We start from the raw sequence: 25,089 nt of genomic DNA, 5'->3' as shown, positions 1-25,089 counted from the left end.
GAGGGAGGTGGGAGCCATGCTTTTAACTGTCTTTACTGCCAGAGAGAGGAGTTTCCATTTACTTTGGAAGGCAAAAAAGATCCAAGGAAAAGAGTGGGTTTGAGAAGTGGTTGATAAAGGAGATGTGTTTTAGGAATATTAATTGAGGAGTGATATATAAGACAGATCAGAGGTGGGGACAATGGAAGATAGACAAATCATTAGGAAGCTACTGAAACATCCCAAGGAAGAAGCGAGGAAACAAGAAGGAGCTTCTGAACAGACCTAAGAAAGAAACAATTTGTTAGAGTTTAGGGAATTAAAAATGGTTGACCTAGATGTTCAACGAGAGGAGCCAAAGAAGAGACTGTAGCCATGTGGAGCTTGAGGTCCTGCCATGACACGCAAAGGAAGCTATGGGCAGTGGAGTCCGGATTGGGTGACAACACTTATGTGGGAAATCACTCTCTGGCCTCCGTGTGCACTGACATTAGTAGAAAATGAGCTCTGAGAGAGAAAGCCCTTAGTCAGGTTCAGTGCTGTCCTGCCCACTCATAAAACAGTGCTGGGCATGTGGCAGGAAGCAAAGGCATTTTACGACAGAATGAAGAACTACTGGCATTGAAATTAATTAATCAGTGAGAGTACAGTATAAAGAGAAAGCAGAAGAGATATGAAAACAGACCCTTGGGGATAGTTAGTGGGTGGGAAGAGGGAGAAATCAACAGGACAAAGGGGAAAGGAGGAGAAGCTTTCAGATTTAAGTCTTACCATTGGGTGAAATTTGCTAATTTTCTTTGGACAATTTTCTAAAATTCTCTGAGTTCAGTTTTTTTCATATTTAAAACAGGAGTGATGATAATCTTGAAGACCCCATCCAGATCCAGAATTCAACAAATCACTCATTGTTGATTTATTTAATTCTTATTAAGAATTTGTGTCTAGAGTTTGTTAACCAGGAATATGACAGTTTCCTGAAGGCCAAGAAATTGCGTTCCCTAAATTGCTTAATATTATAACTTTCTCATAAATTGTTGCTCAATAAATAAGCTGATTTGATGTTGTCCTTTTTTATATTAAAGTATAATCTGCCATCTCAAGTGCACAGTTCATTGAATTTTGACAAATGGATGTACTGTGTTGCCTTCCTGTCAGGGTGCAGGACATCGCCATGTTGACTGGATTTTGCGTCCTTCATTACTGCATTACTGAAAACGCATGTGAGCTGTCCTTATTCCTCTTCTCCATCTAATCAATATCTTACTGGTAAAGCAGTTATATAACCAGTCACTTTCAGATATAGAATTTCTGATGTTTTTCTATTTCAGTATTTTCCCCATGTAATAGGCCATAAATTCAACTAAGATCCTTGGACCAGATCAAACATTATTTATGTAGTATCACTGCCAGATTTTTGACTTAAAAGAGAAACAGTGCATTTGACTATCTCACTGTAAGAGGTATTTATCCTATATGCTTTTGTATTAATGAATATTTGGTTATTTTGAGAGAAAAATACTTAACTCATTTTCAGCCAAAGATAAATGTGTCTGATAGCATATTTTTTAAAACATGCTGTTACATTTCAGACTAGTTTTGAATATTTCTCCAGTTGGGTCATGAGACTGTGGTTTTGAATCATCTAGACCCAAACACCATTCAGCTGACTTTGGCTCCTTGGAGTAGGTAAGGGGAGCTCTGCTTCCTCCTGTTTTTAATCAGATACAATTTGATATTTACCCATTTCTGACACCTGGCCCTGACAAAGCCCATGGGTGCCAGTTCAGGCTGGGCCATGTCCCTGACCTTGATGGGGCCTCTGGAGGTGACAGTTCCCCCAAGCTCAAATTCTGTGGGGTCACATTGGCTCTGCTTTCCCCACCTTACAAGAGGCAGGCTTCCCAGTCATAAACCCAAGCCGAGGACTACAGCCCTCCCCTGAGATCACAGCCGTGGATGTGGGCCTGGCTCTGTGAGCGGAAAGGGACTGCTTTTGTGGTTAGCGTCAGACGTCAATGCTGGAGGCTGGCTTCCAGGCAAAGTCTCCAACACTCAATTTCTACCAAAACAAAATAAGAACCAACACAAGCAACCGAAATTACCAGAGTCTGTCCTCCCGCTAGTTCAACAAACAATTCTACCTGCACTGAATTTTAAGTACTTTTGGTCTCTATATGAGCAAATATTCCACTATTTGCATTAACAGTGGTTGGTCCTGGAGTCACATTAATCAGAAAAAGGGGAGAGAATGTCATTTGTGCCAAACACCCAAGTCCTTGCTCGAGTCCAATGCTACACTGAAATAGTATATGTTTTCTAGTGCTGGAGGCAGAAGAGTTCCAATAAGACTGTGCATAGGAGAAGTCAATAAATCAAATAATCAATATAAATCTATTGAACCACTTTCAGGTCCGTATCAGTCCTGTTTTGCACACGGTCTGTTCAGAGTTGAGAATCTGAATCTAAAAAGTTAAGCCCAGTATCTCTTCAACCATGATCTGGTCTAAATACATTTTACTTACAAGCCACTCCAACACAGCACAGTTATTTGCCCCTGGTACAACGAATAAACCGGGCAAAACCTCTTAGCTCCCGGCTTGTGTTGAGGAAAACAATACCACGTAAGATGCAACTGCTTAAACGAAGGTCTCAGGCCATGTGAAGTAAACATAACGATGGACCAAGACTGAAGGTGAATACATTAAGTGCATAATGTAGGAATCCTCTTTACCTTATTGCTGGGAAAGGATTTTCTAGCCTGTGTTTGAATATCCCCACTGATGGAGTTTACAATCTTGCACGGCATCCCGTCCTCCATACAGCTGTGCATTTTATTCTGAATTCAAATATACCCTTCTAGAACCTATGCACACAAAGTAGCCTCCATTCTGAAAGGGCGAATTACATCTGACATCCCTTCCATATAATAGTTCTTTGGCTCTCTGGTATCCAGGACCTAGCCCAAGAGCTGCGGGGTTGCAAAGATGGTTTAAGGCAAGGTTTCTGTCCCAGGGTTACGACAAATGATAACAAATGTTATGTGAGAACCTGGCTTATTCCCAGCAACTTCAGGCAAAGAAGTCAAGAAATTCATAACAGCCGTTGAAAAGGCAGTGCCAGTCCTAACAAGAATTAGAAGGGGTATGAATAAAATGGTACATGAAACGATGTTCTAACAAAGTCACAAAGGCAGGCCCTAGTTAGTTTGCAGAATGCTTAGATCACAGTTTAAAATCTAGATGGGTTTTTGCTCCATGTATTTATACCTTGTAACATTCGTCCACCAGAGGTTTAATCTTGATACTTTACATTTGTATAGCACTTTAGAGCTTTCAAAGAATTTTACATGTAATTTCATATAATTTGATTTTGAAATTCAAAAGTGACATTAAGCTATGGAAAATAAGCCTTGCGCCAACCATGCCGAGAAAATAATGAGGTACATAAGTGTTATCCATGCTCCTGAATGGATTCATGGTATCTACAGGTTTGGGCTGTGAAGTACAGCCCTGTTCGTCTCCTGCTAGCTGTGTGACTTCAGCCGAATTTCTTAACCTAAGCCTTGTTTCCTCTCCTGAACATGCAGATGACCTACTATGGACCTTCAGTAAATTTATCCTCATAAAAAGCTAAGCGTAGTGCCTGCTACCTATGATGAATAAATGTCTGTGCTTACTGATCTTTTGGGTTCATCAGACCTAGTAACTGATTTCTTTATTATAAAATGTATCTTATTAGGATTCATGACATAGAAAAGTGTGGTAAAAATATTTAAAGTACCAGAGAGCTTAACAGAAACTTGTCACTTCGGCGGTCTTGAAAATACTGTGATGGCCACAGCTGGGTATAAACACAAAAGAACTGAAAGCAGGACTCGGATATGTGCAAAGCAGCATTTTTCACCATTCCTGTTACTGGAAGCAACCCACGTGGCCATTGAAGGACGTATGGACAAACAGACCGTAGGATATACACAGAAGGGAGTATGATTCAGGCTTAAAAAGGAAGGAAACTCGGACACCTGCTACAACACGGATGAACCTCAAGGTTATTATGCAAAGTGAAGAAAGCTAGTCAGAAAAAGACAAATACTGTATGATTCCACTTACATGAGATTCCTACAGCACTCAAATTCAAAGAGGAAAAAAGTAGAAATGGTGGTTGCCAGCGAATGAGGAAGGAGGAATGGGGAGTTATTTAATGCATACAGAGTTTCAGTTTGGGAAGATGAAAAGAGTGCTGGAGATGGATGGTGGTAATGGCTGCACAGTGTACTTAGTGCCACTGAAACATACACAAAAATTTGTTAAAATGGTATATTTTACATTATAGACATTAAAATGGTATTTTTTTTAACCACCACAACAAAAAATTCTGTGAATTCTGCAATGGTATTCCAAAAGATGTCAGGCTTCAAAGAAGTACGAGGCATATTCCCTCTAGCAGAGATATTTAAAATGTCTAATTAGGGAGACAGAAAGCAAAAGACGAATGTCCATCCAAAGTACTCTAATTAGGGCAATGAACAAATAAATAAGCATCCATGATGCTACAATTTGCCAATGACATTATCCAGTTGGTGGACATTAGCCATAACTTACTCAGGCCAGATGTCTTGGGTCAGAATCGTGGACAAAGACTGTCACCTGAAGTTTCACTCAACAACATGCAGTAACAGAGCATGACTATTACATACTAAAAACCAAGAGCCTCCCAAAGACACTTAGTGACTGACAGCTACATCTTCCAGGCGTTTAAAACTTCATCATGCAAACCCAGACAGCGTGAACCAGTTACCCTAATTAAGCATCTTCCTTATCCTCCCCCAGCAGAACTGCGTTTGAGATAAAGGATCATGGCACTAAATGAACAGGTTAATTAGAGACAGCATTTAACCCTCCAGGCCCTCCACTGGAGACACCATTTCACACCATTACATCACATAGCAAAGCGAGGCTCCGGGGAGCAGCTCCTGAGACAGCCAGTGACCAGGAGAGAAGGTGGGAAGCAATGGAAAGAGAAATCACGCTGGCATACCCAACGTGCAAGCTCGGCCAGGATTCCCCCATACTTCTCTAGGGCATGAGCTGGCAAACTACAGCTGTAGGCCAAATCCGACCCGCCATCACTTTTTGGGCAGCCCATAAGCTAAGATTAATTTTTGCATTTTTAAAGTGTTGTTTAAAAAAAAAAGAAGAAGAAATCAAGAATGTATGACAGAAACCTAGGCGGTCACAAAGGCTAATATAGATTCCCCGGCCGTTTACAGAAAAGGTTTGCCAACCCATTCTCTCGGATGATAGGAATTGAACCATGTGTTCGGTATGAAAGGAAGGAGGGTAAAGAGAACTCCAAAATGTTCACATGGGAAGTTTTTTTTTTAAGCTCCAACCCTGTCACCAGTTGCCATCCTACAAAAATCTTAATCTGATGCAGAGGTGTCCTTTTGTGAGGAACAAAAGCTTTCTTTTTTTGGCTATCTAGGAATAAAAGCAGCAGAAATCTCAGCAACTTTTCATTCAAACAACTTTTTTTTTTTAAATAAGAAAACACAAACTTGTCTACCCCTCCCTTTTTCCCTCCCCCTTTCTCCACCCTAGTCATTATTTCAAGCTTGAACGTGTTCTTGTGAAAATATTATGATTTAAGGTAGTGCCTGCTATCATTCCATTGGCTTTGGGGGTTTAGGACCAAGTTTTAAAATAGGTTACAAGTTGAGACTTGGCAGAGAGAAACAGACACTCAGGGTAGGGACCAATTGTATGTAATTTGAAAACAGCCGGTTTCAAATTTGCTAATTCATAAGAGCTCAGGAAAGAAAGCAAACCTCAACAACCTAACTTAACTGCAAAACACTTGCATTCTGAATATAGCTCAGCGCCCATTCAGAATCTGCCATTAATTCCGGCTATGTTTTTCTTCCCAGAATAATAAATACTTTCTTCAATTTAAATGTGGGATCATTACAAATAAAAATATTGCTATTGACTGGCTGTAAGTGGATTACCTATTTACTTTGCTTTATTGGAAGGCCCACGAGGGGAATGACCATAACTTATGCCTTCTCTTGCATTCCATACTGCCTAGTTGGGCACGAAATTGGCACTTAAAAAAAATTCTTATTGATGAAATAGTGAATAGCCAATATAAAGAATGAAAACCAGTAAATGAGACTGGTTCATTCTTGCCAGGTACACACATTTTAATATGGTTATTGGCCAAATGTGAAGTTTCTTGGCTCCAGAGTCCAGTGACCTCCAATGGAACTTCAACGCAAAGTCAACCATCCTTCCAATAGCTCTGGTCTCTCGTATCCATGTGATTTTGAGAGGAAAAAGATATCTACTCTATATACATCCTTTGTTTCACACGTATTTCAACACTTAAACTACCCCATCAGTGTGGTATCTTTGAATAGACCCTCCTTCTGAAAGAACTGAGCATGACAAGTGCTTCTGACTACAAGCTTACCGTCCAGAGAAACTGTGCTCCCACCCTAGGTTACCAAGAAATTGTGGAACAAAGGTGCAGAGAGTAAGGAGGGAGGCTGAGTGGAAATGGCTGTTCCCTAAGGCTGCTGAGCTACTGGAGCCTTTCCACTGGGTCTACGGATGGCAGCTTCCCATTTGCAGAGTATAACAATATGGTACGTGTATGCATGTGCGCACACACACACACACATTACATGACCTTGAAGCCAGTCCTGATCTTGGGGGACAACAGTGTCTTCTAGGATTGCATGAGGATAAGGACTCAATTATCCTAAGCTGAAAAGGAGACCTGAATGCTTTACATCTTTCACCTTCAGCTCATTATAGGAATATACTTTTAACAAGGATATCATTGGAGTCTGTCCGGAATAAATAAATAGATAGACAGACAGGAAAACATCATACCAATTGACAGGCCACTCATCTCAACCCCAATACAATCACTCCTCTTTTTGCTGTTTTAAAAAGTTAGTGATTCCTCATCACTGATTTTCTTGCCCTTTGACTACACATCAAACTGTTACTTACAAGTAATTGACTGTAAGTTTGTTTAACAGCAAGACATCCCTTTAATTAACTGTCCTCTTTTTTATTGGAGTTGACAGGCAATACATTTGCAGCACCTCAACTGATTACATACAGCCTAGGTAGTTATATACCAATTGGTAAAGAAAAAACAGTCTACATTAATCCTCACACATTGGCTCTGTGATTAAGAAACCCCACAAGGAAAAAAAAAAAATCTCCGTAACTTCAAAGAACTTCAGATTGAATGTCATTATCCATTCTTTTAAGTAGAAAGAAATTATTAATTTCATTTTTAAAAAAATCTGTTTTATTCCACTTTTCAAGAAAAAAATGTTCTTGAGGCACTACTGGTCTTTCCCCTAGACTGTCTCGGCTTCACTAGTAAAAGTTGTACTTCTAGGAACTTCCCTAAAGAAGTAACCAAGAATGTATATACACCAAGATTTAACCCAAAATATATCTACCACTTCTCTGCCTAAAGTGGATTAAAAAATCATAAACAAAACTTCATTTCAACAGGAGATAGGTAAGATAAAGCATGATAAATTCACAGAAAATACGTATACGTGCACATTACGAGGTCATTAGAAATGGCACTGTAGACTACTTATGAATGTAATGTTTAGTGAAAAAAAGATGAACTCAAAACAGTCTGTGTGATTCCAATTAGGTTCACTGTATAGGAATAGAAAAAAGACTAGAAGGATATAAATAAAACCCATACCAGTTGTTATCAATGGGGGGAGCAGCTGTAGGTAATTTTTATTGTTTTCCCTGTGCTCTTCACTTTCTGTATAATTTATTTGCTTGGTAATAAGAAAAAGCTATATATTTTGGAAGTATATTTAGGGAGAGGCCTCTCCCACAGGTCTTAATTAGATACTATTCTAGACTCAGAGCTGTCCAGCACACCACTCCCAGAAGCAGTCAAGTTCTTAACTAGGATGACGGCCTGCTGATTCCAGACCCACCTTCTTTAGATTATTGTGAGAGCAGAGAAGAGAAAAAGAGTTTGGGAAAAATGCCTACTCCTGCATTTATAAACAAGTGAATTCTCAGTAGGAGGAGGAATCATTAAAACCAACCGAAAAAAAAAAAAAAAACAACCAAAAACAAAACACAACCCACCCTTGTTATCCAATACTCAAATCGAAGAGGTTTTATATCCACACATTTTAAGAATCCAAGAGGGAGTCATAACCCAATTCAATTTAATTGGGTGCTCTCTTGACAGAATTGTTATTAATAAGATCGTATTGTACAAACCTCCCTGAAATCCCCAACGCTACTGACTCCACCGCAGAAACATTTACCATCCGGCACACAAGGAGCAGTTGTGTCTGCTCCTCTGTCCTGGCCCCTCCCGCAGACCCCCCAGCCTGCTTCTCCCCCTTCTCCTTGGATTCTCAAATCAAAGAAAAAGCTTGTCTTGAGCAACCTCCATAAATTATTCACATGATATTACAGTGTATGTCAGCAATCTCACAGTGTTTAAAAAACTTAACTACAAGCCAATTAAAATGTAAACTGAGAAAGATGGATGGAGCAGGTTGGTCTGGTGTGAACTTGAGCGGCTCGTAACAATATGCACTACAACTTCCAGACCTGCTAATTTGACAGCTACTTTCATCAGCAGAGCCTCGCCCTCCCCCCATGGCTTCTTCCTCTTCTTTTAAATGTAGTGCTTCTCCCAGGACACATGGTTCCATATCCTTCTACATTCGGCAGATTAGTCCCCTGAGCCTTGCAACCAGCCCAAGCACTCAAAGTGGAAGTTATTAACAAGAGTTCATTTCTTTTCCTCCTTGTTTTTAGAGATGTGTAATCTGCCCCTCGTTTTCTTTACAGATTGCAGTTTAGAAGTAAAATAGTGTTTCTTACAAAGAGAAAGAAGAAAAAGCGAGCAGAGGTGAAGTATGCAATGAGGAAAGGCTGGGAAATCTGAAAGCTAGCCAAATTGAGATAATGATGCTCTAAAACACGTTTCCGCCACTGTTTTTTTTTTTTTTTCCTATGATGCACTTCACATCAATGGGTCTATAAGCCATACTTCACTTAATCTAGAAACAACTAAGAGACTAAATACATGTAGCACCTGCTCTGCTTTTGAGAGGAAGGGAAAGTCTCAAAATCGTAGGCTCCTGGCCCTGACTCTGAGCAGTTCTACGGAGACAAAAATATGGGTCCCTTGAAAAATATACCAGCACATCATCCTCCATATCCCTCATCCAGAACTTCCTTTCCATTCCCCCTCTTTCAACATTACACAAGAAATCTCAATCTGCAATGAAACCAAACCAGTCCCTGACCAGGGGGGTCTTAGAACATGAGCTAGATTACTAATACTTCTGCATTGTTTACCTCTTCTTTGTGGACTACGAGTTTTCACCTCCCGAAACTATATAGCTCAAATTTAAGTCAGGGACATCCGATTCCTCTGAAAAAGGGCATGAGCAAGGGAAATTCGTATTTTCAGTGCTGGAAATTTGGTACCAATCTAATGGGATAATATTCCACTTTAGTTCTCATCCTTCTGAGTTTTGTACTAGATAGAATTTGAACAGAAGACACAAATGGTCCTCAGTCCTTATAGAGAATAAAATATACTCTAACTGCAGAGAACTCTCTGACCTTTGATAACGGAACATCACTTTGCTTGGTCTATCTCTCTGTCCTCTAGATAGCTCAGATCAGTTAGAAAGGTCAAAATTCACACAGAAACGGCACCTGTTCAAGAAAACATGATCACGAGAAATGCTTGTACCTGTGATCCAATTCCTAGGATATCTATCGGTGGCCATGGCATCAAATTCATGCCATGTAATAGATTAATCAATGAAATAATTCATTACCTTGAAAAGGTACATAATTATTTTACATAATCATTGTCTGTTGAACTCAAAGAGATGGATGTAATTAGAAATAGACACATGCCTCATGGGTAGCCAGTATCAGTGGAAAAGAAATGAAAGAAGTCAACTCTAACCAAACTTTGAAATCGGAGGTGTAATTGGGGAAAACTAGTCAGTGGATTTCATTCCACACTAGATTTTTCTCTCTGCTGTTAATCCGAGAGGACTATGCATGCTGCAATTAAATCTCAAATGTTTTTGGTCAAATTCAGTTTAAGCAGGTGCCTCCAAAAAGCTTACAAGTCAAAATAAAGGCAGATAGTTATCTGAGCAGAACATATAATCAATAAATTCATTCTACTATTTAATCCTGCTGAATTATGTACAACAGTGGCTTTCAATCCTCCTGTGCATCGGAATCACGTGGAGAGATTTTTTAAAAATACAGATACCTAGGCTACATCCCCAGATATTCTGGTTCAATCGGCCAGGGACAGGTATACTTACATTTTTTTCAGGTGACTCTAATTTAGTGCTGCCAAGGACTGGCAACAGCTAATCTGAGGGAGAACAGTGATCTCTGGTCATTCCTTACAGTGGAACATGACACTACCTTCAACTCCTTCCAGGCCTGTAACTGCCTAAAAGCCTCCTTCTACTCACATCCGTGCCTGGATACTTCTTTCTTGGGCTTCTGTAGGGAGTCCCATCCATGCTTTCTATTGTATGCCTTACTTTTGGAAATAGGGCTTCTGATCAGGGAAACACAGATTAAAACCACAATGATGGGTAGTAAGGAGGGCACGTATTGCATGGAGCACTGGGTGTTATACGCAAACAATGACTCATGGAACACGACATCAAGAACTAATGATGTACTGTATGGTGACTAACATAACATGATAAAAAAATGGGTATCAAACAAAAAAACCCCACAATGAGATGTCACTTCACACCCACTAGGACGGCTATAATCAAAAAGACAGTAATGACTGTGCCATATTTCTTTTTTAAAAAACTTTTATTTAAATTCTAGTTAGCTGGGGCGCCTGGGTGGCTCAGTCATTAAGCGTCTGCCTTCGGCTCAGGTCATGATCCCAGCATCCTGGGATCGAGCCCCGCGTTGGGCTCCCTGCTCAGTGGGAAGCCTGCTTCTTCCTCTCCCACTCCCCCTGCTTGTGTTCCCTCTCTCGCTGCCTCTCTCTCTGTCAAATAAATAAATAAAATCTTAAAAAAAAATAAATTCTAGTTAGTTAACATATAGTGTAATATTAGTTTCAGGAGTAGAATTTAGTGATTCATCATATATAACACCCGGTGCTCATCCTAACAAGTGCCCTCCCTAAAAAAGACAACAATGAATGAGATGCAAGACTGTGGGGATATTGGAGCCCTCACCCATTGCTGGGGGGAATGTAAAATGATACATACATGTTGGGAAACAGTCTGATAGTTACTCAAATGGTTAAACCATATGACCCAGAAATTCCACCACTAAGTGTATACCTAAGAGAAAGGAAAACATACATCCACACAAAAAATTATATGAGTATTCATTGAGCATTGTTCTTAATGGTCAAAAAGTAGAAACAATCCAAATCCATCAACTTATGAATGGATAGACAATGCGGTATGTCCATTCAACGGACTATTACTAGGCAATATAAAGAAAGGAAGTGCTGGTGTATGTTACAGCAGGGATGGACACCAAAAACAAGTGAAACAAGGCAGCCACAGAAGGCCACATAGTATATGACTCCATTTATGTGAAATGTCCAGCAGAGGCAAATCTATAGAGCACAGTGGTCGTTGCCTAAGCCTGGGGGACTGGGGAATGGAAAGGGGTAAGGAAGAAGGTCATCTTTAAAGAGGGCAGCATTCCTTTTTGGGGTGATGAAAAGATTCTAGAAGTCATGGTGGTGATGAATGCAAAACTCCACGAATATACTAAAGACCACTGAAGTGTACAGTGTATGGTATGTGAATTTTATTTTAATAAAGCTGTAGAAAAGGAAAGAAAAAGGAAGAGGGAGAGGGAGAGGAGAGAGAAGACAAAAGAACAAAGAAAAGAAGTCTTCTGCTTTGATGCTTGATTTGGTAGCCCACCTAGCCTCCAGTCTCCTACTAGGGCTAAGTCCTGGCTGGCTTGGTCACAGCCCCTGAAAGCTGCTGGGCTACACCCCCGAACAGAGCCTTTGATAAGATCATTTGATTCTAATTGTCCTCTTGGGTCTGGCTCCTGGTGCCAACAAACGTGGACTTCCTCATCATAATATCCCTTGGATGTCCCACTCTTTCTTCAAAATGGGCATATCCAAATGATTCTAAGACTGGGGCTATATTTTGAAGGTAAATAGGGAATCATTAAAGTCTTGGGAATGGATGAAAAGAAGATACCTGGATTATTACGAAGTCATTTCACTGACTTCTCTCATTGTTCGTTCTCCTTAGTGGACTAAGTGTGCCTTTGTCTCAATGCTACTCCTCATGCTGTAGCTTTAGGTAACTCCTCTTTTCCTCCCACGCTGTGTCCACTCCTGCTAACCAGGCTCCATTCCACCAGTTCACCCTGATCTCCCATAATCTTTCATCTCTACCTCTCCCGTACTTTCGGAATATCCTTCTGGTGCCCCATTCAAACCCTTGTCACTGCCACCATCAGGCCTTCAATCAACCCGTACCTTCTCTCTCTTCTACACTCTCCAAGTTAAATCTACTCTTCAAGGTCCAGTTTTAATGCCATCTGTTCCATGAACCTCTTTCCCCAAATTATGTACTAATTAGGGCAATAAATGATATACATTATATTAAACAAACCCCCAAAATGATATACACTATATTAAACAAACCCCAAACTCCTATCATGAGCGTCATCCCTCTGACCAAACTCTATATTCCTTGGGAGCAGGAATCAAGACACAAATGTCTCTTGACTCCTCACAATGCCAAAGTGCTAGGCCAGCAGCAGATGTACTTACAGATTGACTGATAAAAGGGAACTCATTTTTACTTCCAAGGACTGATGTACAATCAATTTCTCTCACATGTTCTCTCTCTGAAGTGGTTTCCCTTCCCATTCCAAGAAAGCCTGCTCTTTGTGCATTTCCTTTTCTTTAGGCTATATGCTATTACAGTAGAAATCACTCCCTTGGGAAAATTATTGATGGGCAGCTTCTAATTTTAAGCTACAGCTGAACTAAGAAACTGAATCACAGCTGCACTACCATTTCATTCTGCGTGGAGCCCTAGTGATAAATATTTAACCAGAACAACTTCCTTTTCCTTTGCTGCTATGTTCTCGTTTAATTATTTTAACAAACGGCTGTTCCAAACATTTACCACTCTTGTCAAACCCCTAACTACTCCTGGTGGATCATATTTTTGCTGCCTCCTTCCTAAAAAAATAGATGCCATCCCAATCACCTCCATACTTAGCTATACCCATGGCTTTACCCATTGTTCTTGTCATCAGCATGGTCCCTCAAATCTTTCTCATTGTCCCCCAGTTCTCAGCACTTTCTTGGGCCCTTGAGGCTGTATGTGACTTACGCTGTGAGAACTGTAAAAGTGAATGTTGAGATGTGAATGCTGAGGGGAAGCCTCCATCAGTTGGGGTGCTTATGGGCTAAGATGAACAGAGCCCCCTTCCAATTCACATCGGCTGTGCAACATGAGTAAGGCACCTCTGTTGATTAACGACTCAGATGGGAGGGCTGTTTGTCACTGCAGCATAAGCTCATAAATTATCCCACCCTGTGTCTCATGTTATCACTGTCCTTTCCTTCTCTTACCGAGGAACACATGTCCAGCCTCACTTTGAAGCTAACGCTCTCTCTTCCAGATTCTTTTCTCTCAAGCCATATACTTTATGCCCTCTCTTTCTTGTGTCTTTAAAATCACTCCTCCTTACAGGAAAAACAAACAAACCCACCAGCACTTCTCGAGTACCTTCTGAGTTCTAGGTGCTTTTTGTACAGTGATTTCATTTAATTCTCACAAAACTCCAAGAAGTGGTAGTATTATTCTCATTTTATACAGAAGGGAGTAGGCTCATAGAAGAACTTGCTCAAAGTCAGTAGCTAGTAAATGGTAGGCCTGAGATTTGATCCTTATTTGGTTCGATTCCAAAGCCCTAATTTTCCCAATGACACGCAGGTTCCCAGGCGACCAACACACTCAACTCACCCTCGTACACACACCCACCCTTCCACTTTGCTTCTCCTTTATGTCGTGGTCCCCTCCTCATTGCCCACCACGATAAGCACGGAGCACACATTTGTGGTCTTCACGTCCTTACCTGATATTTCAACCTCTTTCTGAACTAGTCTGACCCAGCCTTCACTCTCATCATTCCACTGAAACAGTTCTTGCTAAAGGTCAGTGGCCTTCCAGCTGGCAAAGCCAATGGTCTTAGGAACTGAGTCTCAATCTTTCTGTCCTACGGTATCAAATTTCTCTTCTTTTGTGAAACCATTCTTTTCTAGATCTCAGATGACACCTCTATTTCCTTTGCCCCTTATTCCTCTTGCAGAAACCATCAGTGAACGTACCCAAGCTTATGTTTTCAATCAGTGGGATCTCATACATCAATATTTCCAGAAAACCCCAACCTTTACCATTAGTTGTCAGCCAATGTTCTCCACCTCGATGTCCTACAGGTACCTCAAAGTCAACATCTCCAAACAAAACTGATATCCCCTTATTCTCATCCTCACCTCAGTCCTCCCCCTGCATTACACATCATCATTCATGCCATCTTCAGGGTTAGGTATACTCCTTGACATCTCCCACTTCTACACATTGATTCAATCACTCGGATCTGTGCATTACCACTCCTAAGTCTCTCTGAAATGTTCCCTCTTCTCAAATATCACTACTATCGCCCTAGGTGACGCTCTGTCACCTCTGATCTAAGAGACCTCCTATGGTTTCCCTGAGGTTGTCTGTATCACCTCACTGAAATCCAACTCTGACTGTTACCCTTCCGCTTAAAAGCCTCTCTGCAGTCTATAGGATTTGGAGCATAATCTACTTTCCCGGTTTACCTCACTATTCCTTTCCAAACACCGCTATTCTGGACTCATAAGTAGGGCTGCCTAGTTCCTTAAACACCATGGCCTTCACTTGTTTTGCCCACGCTACCTTCAATTTCCCCCTTCTCTCTGGTGAGCTTCTCCTCATCCAACAGGACTGTCTTGTGGTTCAAAGTCACTTCCTCTACGAAGACTTTCCTAACCTTACAGGAAGCTTTGGCTATATCCTTCTTTATATTCTCTTGTCAAGCTTCGTTCATATTTCTATTACACTACTTATAAAGTGTTGTGATATTTGCTTATGGATCTGTCGCTAAGAGAAGTTGGTTTCAAGCTGTGTTCAGTGAGCCCACAAAAAAAGGATTCAGAAGCAAAAGGGACAGGTTTTTAGGTACCTTTCTCTTGCTTTTTATAAATGAGGGGCTCACATAAGCTTTGGTTTTAGAGCTTTAACAGATGAAACAAAGTTGGAAAACCATTCCATTGGAACATAAGTCCCTCCAATTGAGATATCAACTTGTTAAACTTCAGAGTCCTAGAATATAGCATGACAACTGGCAAGTACCCAAAAGATATTTGCTACATGAATGACTCTCTGGGCAATGCTGCTTACCATCATCCTCTTCCATTTGAGCTTTTATTCTAAATGTAGTATAAAAGTAAACCCTTTCCAGGTTGCCCTGGGAAACCAATGGCTCTCAGAAGCAAATCTGGTCATTAAAACTATGGTAGTTGTCATCAAAACAGCATTACTTTAGAAGCATCTAGAGTATGAAGTTTCTTAGCAGCTTTGGTTCATTACCAAAGTAGGCATTATCTTAAAATTGATCTTATCTGAAGGTTAAATACACTTAGTTCCTTGTCAGGACACTTAACTCTCCAATATGGTCAATTACCAGATAATAGTGTCCACTTTCTCATGTCTTACTACTTAAATGGTCTGATCAATAAATAAATACACACAGCATTATTAAGAGCTTGCTAATGTTAGACACGAATGGAAGGAGTCTATGAACTTCTAGTCTTTATAAAAAAAATACCATTTAAGTTCCCTGTCAATTGCAGGCACTATACAAGTCTCTATTGTGCTCATGGCACTGAAATACAATTTTCTTTGAACCTTTGATCTACACTATACATGACACATGTAAATGTATGTATGGACTATTTTTATTTGCCCCAAGGTTAAACGGCTTTTTTTTCCTCTTATGAAACAAGTGATGTCTGACCAAATGTATTGGTTCCTCATCAAACCACAAAGTATTTAAAGGCATCAAAAGAACCATAGTTCTGAACCCTATAATCTAACAGAGGTGAGAATGTGTATATCCTGCTTGGTCATGGAACAGACTCTCTTTTCTGTACAAAAAAATGGGAAACTTGGAGCAGAAAAGGAAGATATTGGGGGGAAGAAATTGAATCTAGTCATTCTTTCACCAAATGCAGATGGGTGTCTTAAAAGGAATTTTAGGCACAGTTAATTTTTAAAATTCCTGGTGATCCTTTCCTAGTAAGCTTTCTCAGAATCTTTCTACATTTCTACAGGATGTCTACACTGAGCTCTGGTACCTGCAGAAAAAATAAATAACATTCTAAATACCTACAACAGTATTGCTAGAGAGATATGAGTGCAAATTAAGCTAAATTAAAAAATTTAAAAGAATCCAGAAATAATTTCATTTACTTAGAACTAGGTTGAACACTATGGCCCAGTATTTAGATGACCAGTTCTGCTTCTGCCTCCAATACTTGATAACTACAACCAAAGACAGTCTAGTAGGAACGAATCCAATGCACCTTTCACAGAGAAGGAAACAGAGAAAAACAGGAGTTAACACCTGCCTGGCATCATACAGTTAAGAGGCAGTATCAGTTTGAGACCACTGAAAAAAAAGGGTTCTATTTACTGAATGCCTACTAGGTGGTAGACAGTGTAAAAACTAATCTCGTTTTTTTTCTGATGTAAACAACTACAGTGCTATCTCAGTGAGCCAATCTTCCTTCTTTCCATATCAAAGTGAGAAAGACAGTGGTCAATATAATATCTGAAGGCATATGATTACCACGAACCTGGCCATGCCCTTCCACAAACCCTGCTGAAGTAAAAAGAAAAAACATTAATCATTAAAATACACCGCACTCCTATGATGTCTAAGATGTTCTGTTAGCTACTCTACAAAATTGCCCAAGGCATGTCTCTGGGGCTGAGAGGTTTATAATCTACTAAAAGAAATAAGATCTAATCATAAAAAGATAACTTATAAGATAGTTAATGGGCAAATGAGAGGAACAGGCTACAGGAGGACTACCAGAGACCAAAGAAGGAAGAGCCCAAAGGGGCTGGGGGAGTCTTAGAAGGTTTTCAAAGAAAGTGTAATTCGAGCTGAGTTTTTTTTGTTTGTTTGTTTATTTTTTAAGTGTAAAATTCAGAGAAGCATGAAAGAATGGGAGTATAAAGTACCTGGGGTAGCAATATATGTGGAACACAGAGCTGAAAAAGCTTGAAAAATGTAATTAATTACATAAGTATCTGATGAGTTACAAGAGAATAATAAATAGCAAATCATTATACTTGGATATTGCATCTGCATAAATCTCTTCATTTAAATAAGTAAAGAATTCTAAGAACATAATACTTGTTTTAGGACAGTTAAAAAATTAGATTACCAATAACTTCAAATAATTCCACTATTTTTGACACAGCAGTTCCATTTCCAAGAATATGTTCTTAGGAAATCCAAAACTCATTTAATAAACATAAAGATGAGAAACTGGACCAAACCTAGCTGGCCTGCAATTAGGGAGCAGTTGTCTACATGACAATGGATCCATGGAATGGATCAAAACAGATGCAGAACAATAATTAATAGTCTAAAAAAATATTGTTCAAGAAAATATCCAAAGGGAAACATTATGTCCTATTAGGTTATCATCTGTGTACTAACAAAATAAAATTACATATCACATACACACAGAGGAAAGAATGGGAGGATCTGTATCCCAAAGTCTCTGTCTCTTTAGTTCTAAATGGGGCTAATGTAACCTCAGAGTTACTGAGGTAACTTATCTTTCCTGTGGCACCTCTGCCACTTAGAGACAATACCTGCCGCTTTCCCATCTAACAGTGGCCACCTTCACATCTGCACGGCGGCTTATGGTTGTCCCTGTTTTAGTACCCTGTGAGTTCCTGAAAAATGTTCTTTACATATCTGTTGAGTAAGTGTTAAATGACTCAAACCAGGAACTACACAGAGCATCTGCATCCCAGTTAAGGGATACTGCGCATTTCTAGGGTTTAGCATTTGCCTGTTTTGGGATATTCTCCTTCCTTAAAAACAAACAAACAGGGCACCTGGGTGGCTCAGTTGGTTAAGTGTCTGCCTTTGGCTCAGGTCATGATCTCAGGGTCCTGGGACTGGGCTCCCGGCTCAGCTGGAGCCTGCTTCTCCCTCTCCCTCTGCCCCTCCCCTTGCTCGTGCTCGCTCTCAAAAATAATAAAATATTAAAAAAAAAAAAACCCAACCAAACAAACCTTATTTCTGACTGAATAAAGAAAAACAAAGAACCAGTATCCTGTCACATATATAGATAAATATCCCAACTTTTTATAATGAATTTTTCTGGCTTGGAATATCAGAGAACATGCTTATTTTTTAAGACTGTGAGGAAGGTTTTATTTTCCCTGGGAAGAAACATTTTATTTATTCATTTTTAAAATTATTTATTTATTTAATTTATTTTAAAGATTTTATTTTATTTATTTGACAGAGAGAGACAGCCAACGAGAGAGGGAACACAAGCAGGGGGAGTGGGAGAGGAAGAAGGAGGCTCCCAGCAGAGGAGCCTGATGCAGGACTTGATCCCAGAACGCCAGGATCACGCCCTGAGCCAAAGGCAGACGCTTAACTACCGAGCCACCCAGGCGCCCCTGGGAAGAAACATTTTAAAACTAAATTCAACTATGGTATTTCAGGATTTGAATGTCTTATCTGATGTAGAATCTCATGAACTGTGTGGTTCAATCTCTGCTCAGCGGTCCCCGCCTAGAAAGAGGTCTGGGAAGGAGCGGAGAGGAGAAGCGGTGGAGGACTGAAAAGAATAGGAGAAAGGAGATGGAGAACAGAAGGGTATTTGGGGACTGACGCCTTCTATTCCCCAAGCTGGTCTGGTTCTTGTTTTATTGGAACTATTTCACCATTCTCAATTGCTAACCAGTGTAAACACCCAGTGTGGCGTTAAAGGGATGTGCTCCTGCTGATGGAAGTAATCAATGAGGGTGCCCTAGAAATGGAATCCTGAGGTCTGCATAAATCAGCATTTGTCATCGTTTCAAATGCTAAGAAATTTTTGTGGTTCCGGCATTTCCAGGAAAGGCTCAGTTGGGTTTCCATAATAATCACTTCACAGATTATAACTTTTCTGTTTGAATTGTCAAAAGGTAAAATCTACCCTAAAGTAGTGTTCTTTGAGTATGTGTGTATTGCATATGAGTCCATGTATGCATACAGAAGCACATGCATATATATGTATATATATACAAAAACATACATAATGTATAATATATATTACTATGATATATATAATATATGACATGTATATTAAACTGGTCTTCTTGAAGTTCTCTAATTTCAGCAAGTTTTATCCTATTTAATAGCTTCCAGAATTGGAAGGCCTCAGGCAGAACCCAATCACCTAACATACGGGCAATTTGTTCAACCAGGGAGCATGTGTGTTATGCTGAACTGACTCACTCGGACATCTTTCACCCTTTCTGTTGGTAGTCTCCTTGCTTCTTTGGCGGATGACTGACCTTCTTGAACTCTATGATTTAGCACTTTGGGGTGCTGCTAGAGAATAAAGGGTGCCAGATTCTTCTGGTGGGATGTGACGGCACCTTAGGAACCTTGTCATTATTTAGACAGAAGCTTTAAAACTCAAGCAGCCCAGACACGCTCTGGAGAAGAGCCATAAACACGAGCACAGCCCCACAGATCGGCACAAACGCTCACGGGAAAGGAGGCTGACGCATAACGAAAAACGAACACTGGGTCAAAAAACACAACCTACATACTTTGCTCTGTCATTGTTATCTGCCTTGATATTATCTGTGTTTGTATGAGGGGCTCGGTGTATTTGATGACCCTGTTACACAAATCGGCTGTATGCCTACTTTTCCCCCGGATGGAGAGGAGACTGGAAACACAGGTAAGGCCAAGGCCAAGGGATCACTGAGGAGAGCGAATTCAACGCCTAGCCTGAAAACCAGGCTGACACTCCAGAAAAGAGCTGCTCAGAGCCCTCTGCATAGAACGGTAACAATAAGCGCATCACAAACACAGCTCAGAGAAGAAACATTCCATGCGGCAAGTCACTTGTCCTGGCTCAGTTCCTTCTTTATGAAGTCAACGATGGAAGAAGACGAAAGTAGAAAAGCCATTTCTAAGATTTGAAATTAGGCAAAATTAGTCCCGACACCCAATTTTCCTTGAGTAAGTTGAGTGGGGAAGGCAGCTAACATGAAGCTGCTGTGGGCCTGTTTTACATACATTCATTCATTATATCTGAGCAACCCGATGCAGATACTGCTGTCATTTTGTTTTGTTTTTTTTTTAAAGATTTTATTTATTTATTCGACAGAGATAGAGATAGCCTGCGAGAGAGGGAACACAAGCAGGGGGAGTGGGAGAGGAAGAAGCAGGCTCATAGCAGAGGAGCCTGATGTGGGGCCCGATCCCATAACACCGGGATCACGCCCTGAGCCGAAGGCAGACGCTTAACCGCTGTGCCACCAGGGCGCCCCGACTGCTGTCATTTTCTAGATGAGAAAAGTGAGCCTGAGAACGTGTTCTCTTAATACTCCCATCCCTTGAGATAATGGGGAAAGTGGATTGATGAGGACCTATTTCAAGATACTTGCTTAATTTTCCTCTCTCCCCGCCTTCAAAGCCAGTATTCTCAAACTTCCCCAAAGAGTTTCTTTTTGGAGGTTCAAGTGTCTCATTTTCACAATAAACAATATTAACTGTTATCTGTCAGATGATTTTTTTCTTTTGGTAAAGATCAAAATTAAGGTCAATAAAAGCATGAATCCCCCCTCCCCCATAAAACCAACTAATAATATAAATAGCTACAAGGACCTTCCTTAAGGACTATCACTTCCATACCAAAGTCAGAATTCCCATCGTTAAAAATCTAGGTTACTTTAGCACAAGAGAACACGTATATTGCTTTGAGTTCTTAGTGGGATTTGGGAGCAGTGAACTTCATTTTAGAAGCTTGCACACCATATATAAACTTGGAGGGAAGATGAGTTTTAACAACCCTTTACATATTAGAAACGCTATGAGTAACAAGAAAATCATCCCATTATTTTTTTAAAGAGGTTGACTAAAGATGTGTTTTAAAATGCTAACAAGCTTCAAAATGCCTGACTTTGTTTGAACTATGTCAATATAATGCTTTGTTTCTTCTCTGGACTCCTGAAATTGAAAACATTCCTAATTTGGTCCCTCAGCTGCAATCTTCCCTTACATGGTCCTTGCATTGGATGGTAGGGCACTCCCTGCGTCTGGATAGCAGTGTGTTATACTTTAAATGTGAACTGGAAAAATGTATTTCTTATACAAATATGCCGCATAACGTCTTCGTGCACAAAAACTCAGCTGACTTCCCAGTGATGAATCTGAGAGCTAAGCATTCACATCTTGTGACTTCATGATAAATCATCCATTTAGCTTTTTTGGACAAGACTTGGACCCATTTTATTTCTTCTACATCATTTTGTTTTTGCAGGATACAAGGAGTGAGGTTGTTGAGATTAAAATGGAAAGGCAGAGGTAAATCTCCTCATATCCAGTTAACTGAGCCCTTGCCCTGAGATCCATGCATAACAGGGTCCTTCTCAGGCTCTCTTCGAGCTGTGGTCCTCTCTGTGGGGCAAGAGTCAAGCAGATCATGAGGACGGGTCCATCTGGCTCACAAATCTCCTCTCTTGGATCATGTTCTTCCTACCAGAGACACAGGATTCCCCTGCCCTGATGGCCTCAAGCCTGTTCCAGGGCCTGCCTGGGAACTGTCCTCCTGAACACAGGCCATGCTCTTGGTACACACACCTGCAGGCCTGAGAATGGCCATGGAGCAGCTGTTTGCTGGAGTGGTGAGGGCATCAGGTATGGATGGGGCCTGGGTGTGTGTGGGATGGGTGCCCACTCTTACATAGGCAAAATTCCTCGTGGTGCTGAAAAGAACCAGAAATGCAAAGAGAAGTAAGGTGGGCCTCCATCTGGACTCTTGCCCCGAAAAAGTTTGGTGTGAACCTAGAGACCCAGAGATGGTCATGGTTTTAATGGTGCTTCATTTTACGGAGGACAGCATATCGTTAAAAATCCTTCCCCCTCACCTTGGTCTTCCCATCTAGATCAACAAGAGAACAGTTACCAGGAGGAGAGCTGCTCAGAAAATCCTACTGGCCAAGTTTATTTAGGAATAAACTACAGAAGAGTCAACTACAGGAGAGAAGAAAATCAACAGATGGAACCTTGTCTAAAGCCTAGTGGTCAACACACACACACACACACACACACACACACACACGCACAAAACGCAGAGTGGGCTGTAGACTACGACCACCAAGGCTACAGACATTCTAGGTCATCGCCAACCTCCATGCTACATTGTTCTAAAGGATTTGCACCTCCCAAATCAACTCCCAGACCAGCTTATGGCTGCATATTCCAGTTCCGACACACACCTTTTAAATTGGCTTCAACTTGCCAGTAGCTTTTACTCCAGAAAATTTAATGACAATGTGTAACACACAGCCTTCATATAACACGCAAAACCTCAGAACTGGCTTTCTTCCCTCTTTTAGCACATTTATTATAGGTGTTAAATTACAGTAATTCCCAAGCTCAACCCCTAAGAAACAGAGCTATCTACGTCAGGCTTACTTCATACCGATTTTTTGAAGTAAGATTAGCTGAGATAGTCCCCTCCACACCTTAAAAAAAGCCCTGTATTTACTGGTAACATCGACATGTCTTCACTGAGGTTTTGGAACCTCACAGAGAAGGGTGGAGAGTGCGTCGGTCTTCAAAGGGAAGAGAAAAGTAGTTGCTAAAGGAGATGCCAGACAGGAGACATACTGTTCTGGGACAATTAGACCTCAGGAATTCTACAAGAAGGCAAAAGAATAATTACAAAGTAGTAAGGGATGGAAAGACGGGATCCAGGAAACATATAAAGATGCACATCATTGTGACTTTTAAATGACCCTCTTGGGTCAGAACACGAGACCAACTTTCAAATACAGGTGGTGGTTTTTCATGAATTGAGGCCGTATCTGAGCAGGAGTTAAGACTCACGTCCCTCGTGAAGGCAAAGGAGCAGTGCACCCTGGGGATGGGAATGCAAGTGTGAACTGTTCCCATTTCCTGCATGGACCCCACCCACTCCAATGCCACCAAAATGCTCCTTACCAAAGTGCTTGCCAAATCCACCACTTCTTCCAAACCCTGGCCAACGTTTCACACTTCAAGCCAAAACAACTGGGCTTGCCCCTCTTGGATCCAGTGAACTAATGCCGCTACCAAACTGTCCCCCACACAATATGTCCCCCCTCAGTTTTTTAATGTGCTCTGGGAAACACTGTGGGCAATCTTCTGGAATTTATGCGGCATTCCTTAAGGGGTCATTTTGAAGCAACAGGAAAACCTTCGTGAAATTCTACTAAGGAACTGGGACTGGTCCAATTTTCCTACACAAATTTTTACTAGATGGAAATCCAGAAGTTTTGGCCTTTTCTATCCATCATAAAAACGCCCTTTGTTTAAACAAAGTCTCCACTGATGCATTTTCCAGCACATAAGGTAATTTTCAGTGTGGTACAAAACTCACTAGGGTCCTTTAAAACCAGGGGTGGGGGGGGGGGAGGAAAAAAGCACCTACACAGCAGAAGCCTTTATGATCTATAACTGAGTACATACTGCATTTGCAATAATACCACATTTAACCGCCTGGGCTGTAACACAGTAACCCCTCACAGCACTGCCCAGCCCACAAAACAGAACCACGAAACCTGGCAAGGAACTCGATCTGCACTAACAAACCCGACTTGCAGTAAAAGCCATCTGTACAAGTGCCAATTATCCTTCTCCTCAAATGATTAGGTTCCATCTAGTTTTGCTGACAAGCAAGTTATGCCACATTTTAATAGGCAATAAAATGTATTATTAAATAATTAGTAGCTAAGAAACAGAAATTAGAGGCTACTTCCCCGCACACGCATCCCCTAGTACTTCAGTCTATTGATGTGAGGCAAGTGGACCCTCCGAAGAGGACAGACGGAAACCTGATACAGCAGTTTACTGTAAGACAATTATGAGGCTAATGAGTGCTCACAGAGACTGAAGCAGGAAAGAAATCTAGAAAATTCCACCTAACCCCAGTTATGTCTGATCTGCAGCACGGTCCCGGAGGAGCAGAAATTTCTTCAAATCGCTCCTTGTTCTGAGCACATTAATTAAACTGTTAAAGGTAAAGGAGTATTGATGTCTTTCCCATCTCCCCTCTTCTCCCCGCAGGTAGTGTCTGGTACTTGTTCAGCCCTAAAGGTACAGTTGCACTAACTGAAAAAAGCCCCACTAAGACCAATTAAGGTCTTTACTAAGAGGCTGAAAAGAAGACAAATGAAGGCAGAAAGCCCGATTACAAGGAACCTTTGTACAGATGTAAAGCAATTAGAGTGGTCCCGGGGGTAAGGCAGCATGGTTCCAGAAGCACACGATTTTACAGCCTGTCTAAACTTGGAACAATCTATCTTTTTTTAGGTTGAGAATAAAAGTGAACCCTATATTAGTGTCATATATCAGCTGCTAGTGCCTGCGATTGGTTCCCGCATGCCTGCTAGAGCCATAAAGCTTCTCAAAGATCGCCGGTGGAGGGCAACACCATTATACACTGTGCTCTCACAGGCAGGAAAAAAGACCTGCCTCGTGTCGGAACTGCTTCACAGAGGGGCCGCCGCAGCTGCACACACACCCAGGGAGAGAGGGGTGGGCAGGGACTGCAAGGAGGGCAGAGGAAAATCGGGAAGGAGAGCTGTGAGACAATCTCTGGAAGACATTGAAGGGGGTCGCCCTCAGGAGAACAAAAAGTCGGCCCGGATTATCCTCTCAGGACATTCTAACAGCAGCCACATTTCTGTCA

The 25,089-nt window shown here is 41.0% G+C and overlaps 1 protein-coding gene across 5 annotated transcripts in view; it reads right to left on the bottom strand.

Annotated features, from left to right (window-relative positions):
• AUTS2 (activator of transcription and developmental regulator AUTS2) overlaps positions 1–25,089 on the bottom strand; it is a 1,104,184-nt gene that overhangs the window by 375,269 nt on the left and 703,826 nt on the right. The window lies entirely within an intron of this gene.

The sequence above is a fragment of the Ursus americanus genome, chromosome 2 (assembly GCF_024610735.1).
Source record: "Ursus americanus isolate L20-20 chromosome 2, mUrsAme1.1.p, whole genome shotgun sequence".
Taxonomy (NCBI): Eukaryota; Metazoa; Chordata; class Mammalia; order Carnivora; family Ursidae; genus Ursus; species Ursus americanus.
The sequence above is the reverse complement of the archived record's forward strand: the minus strand, read 5'-3'. Positions and strand labels throughout refer to the sequence as shown.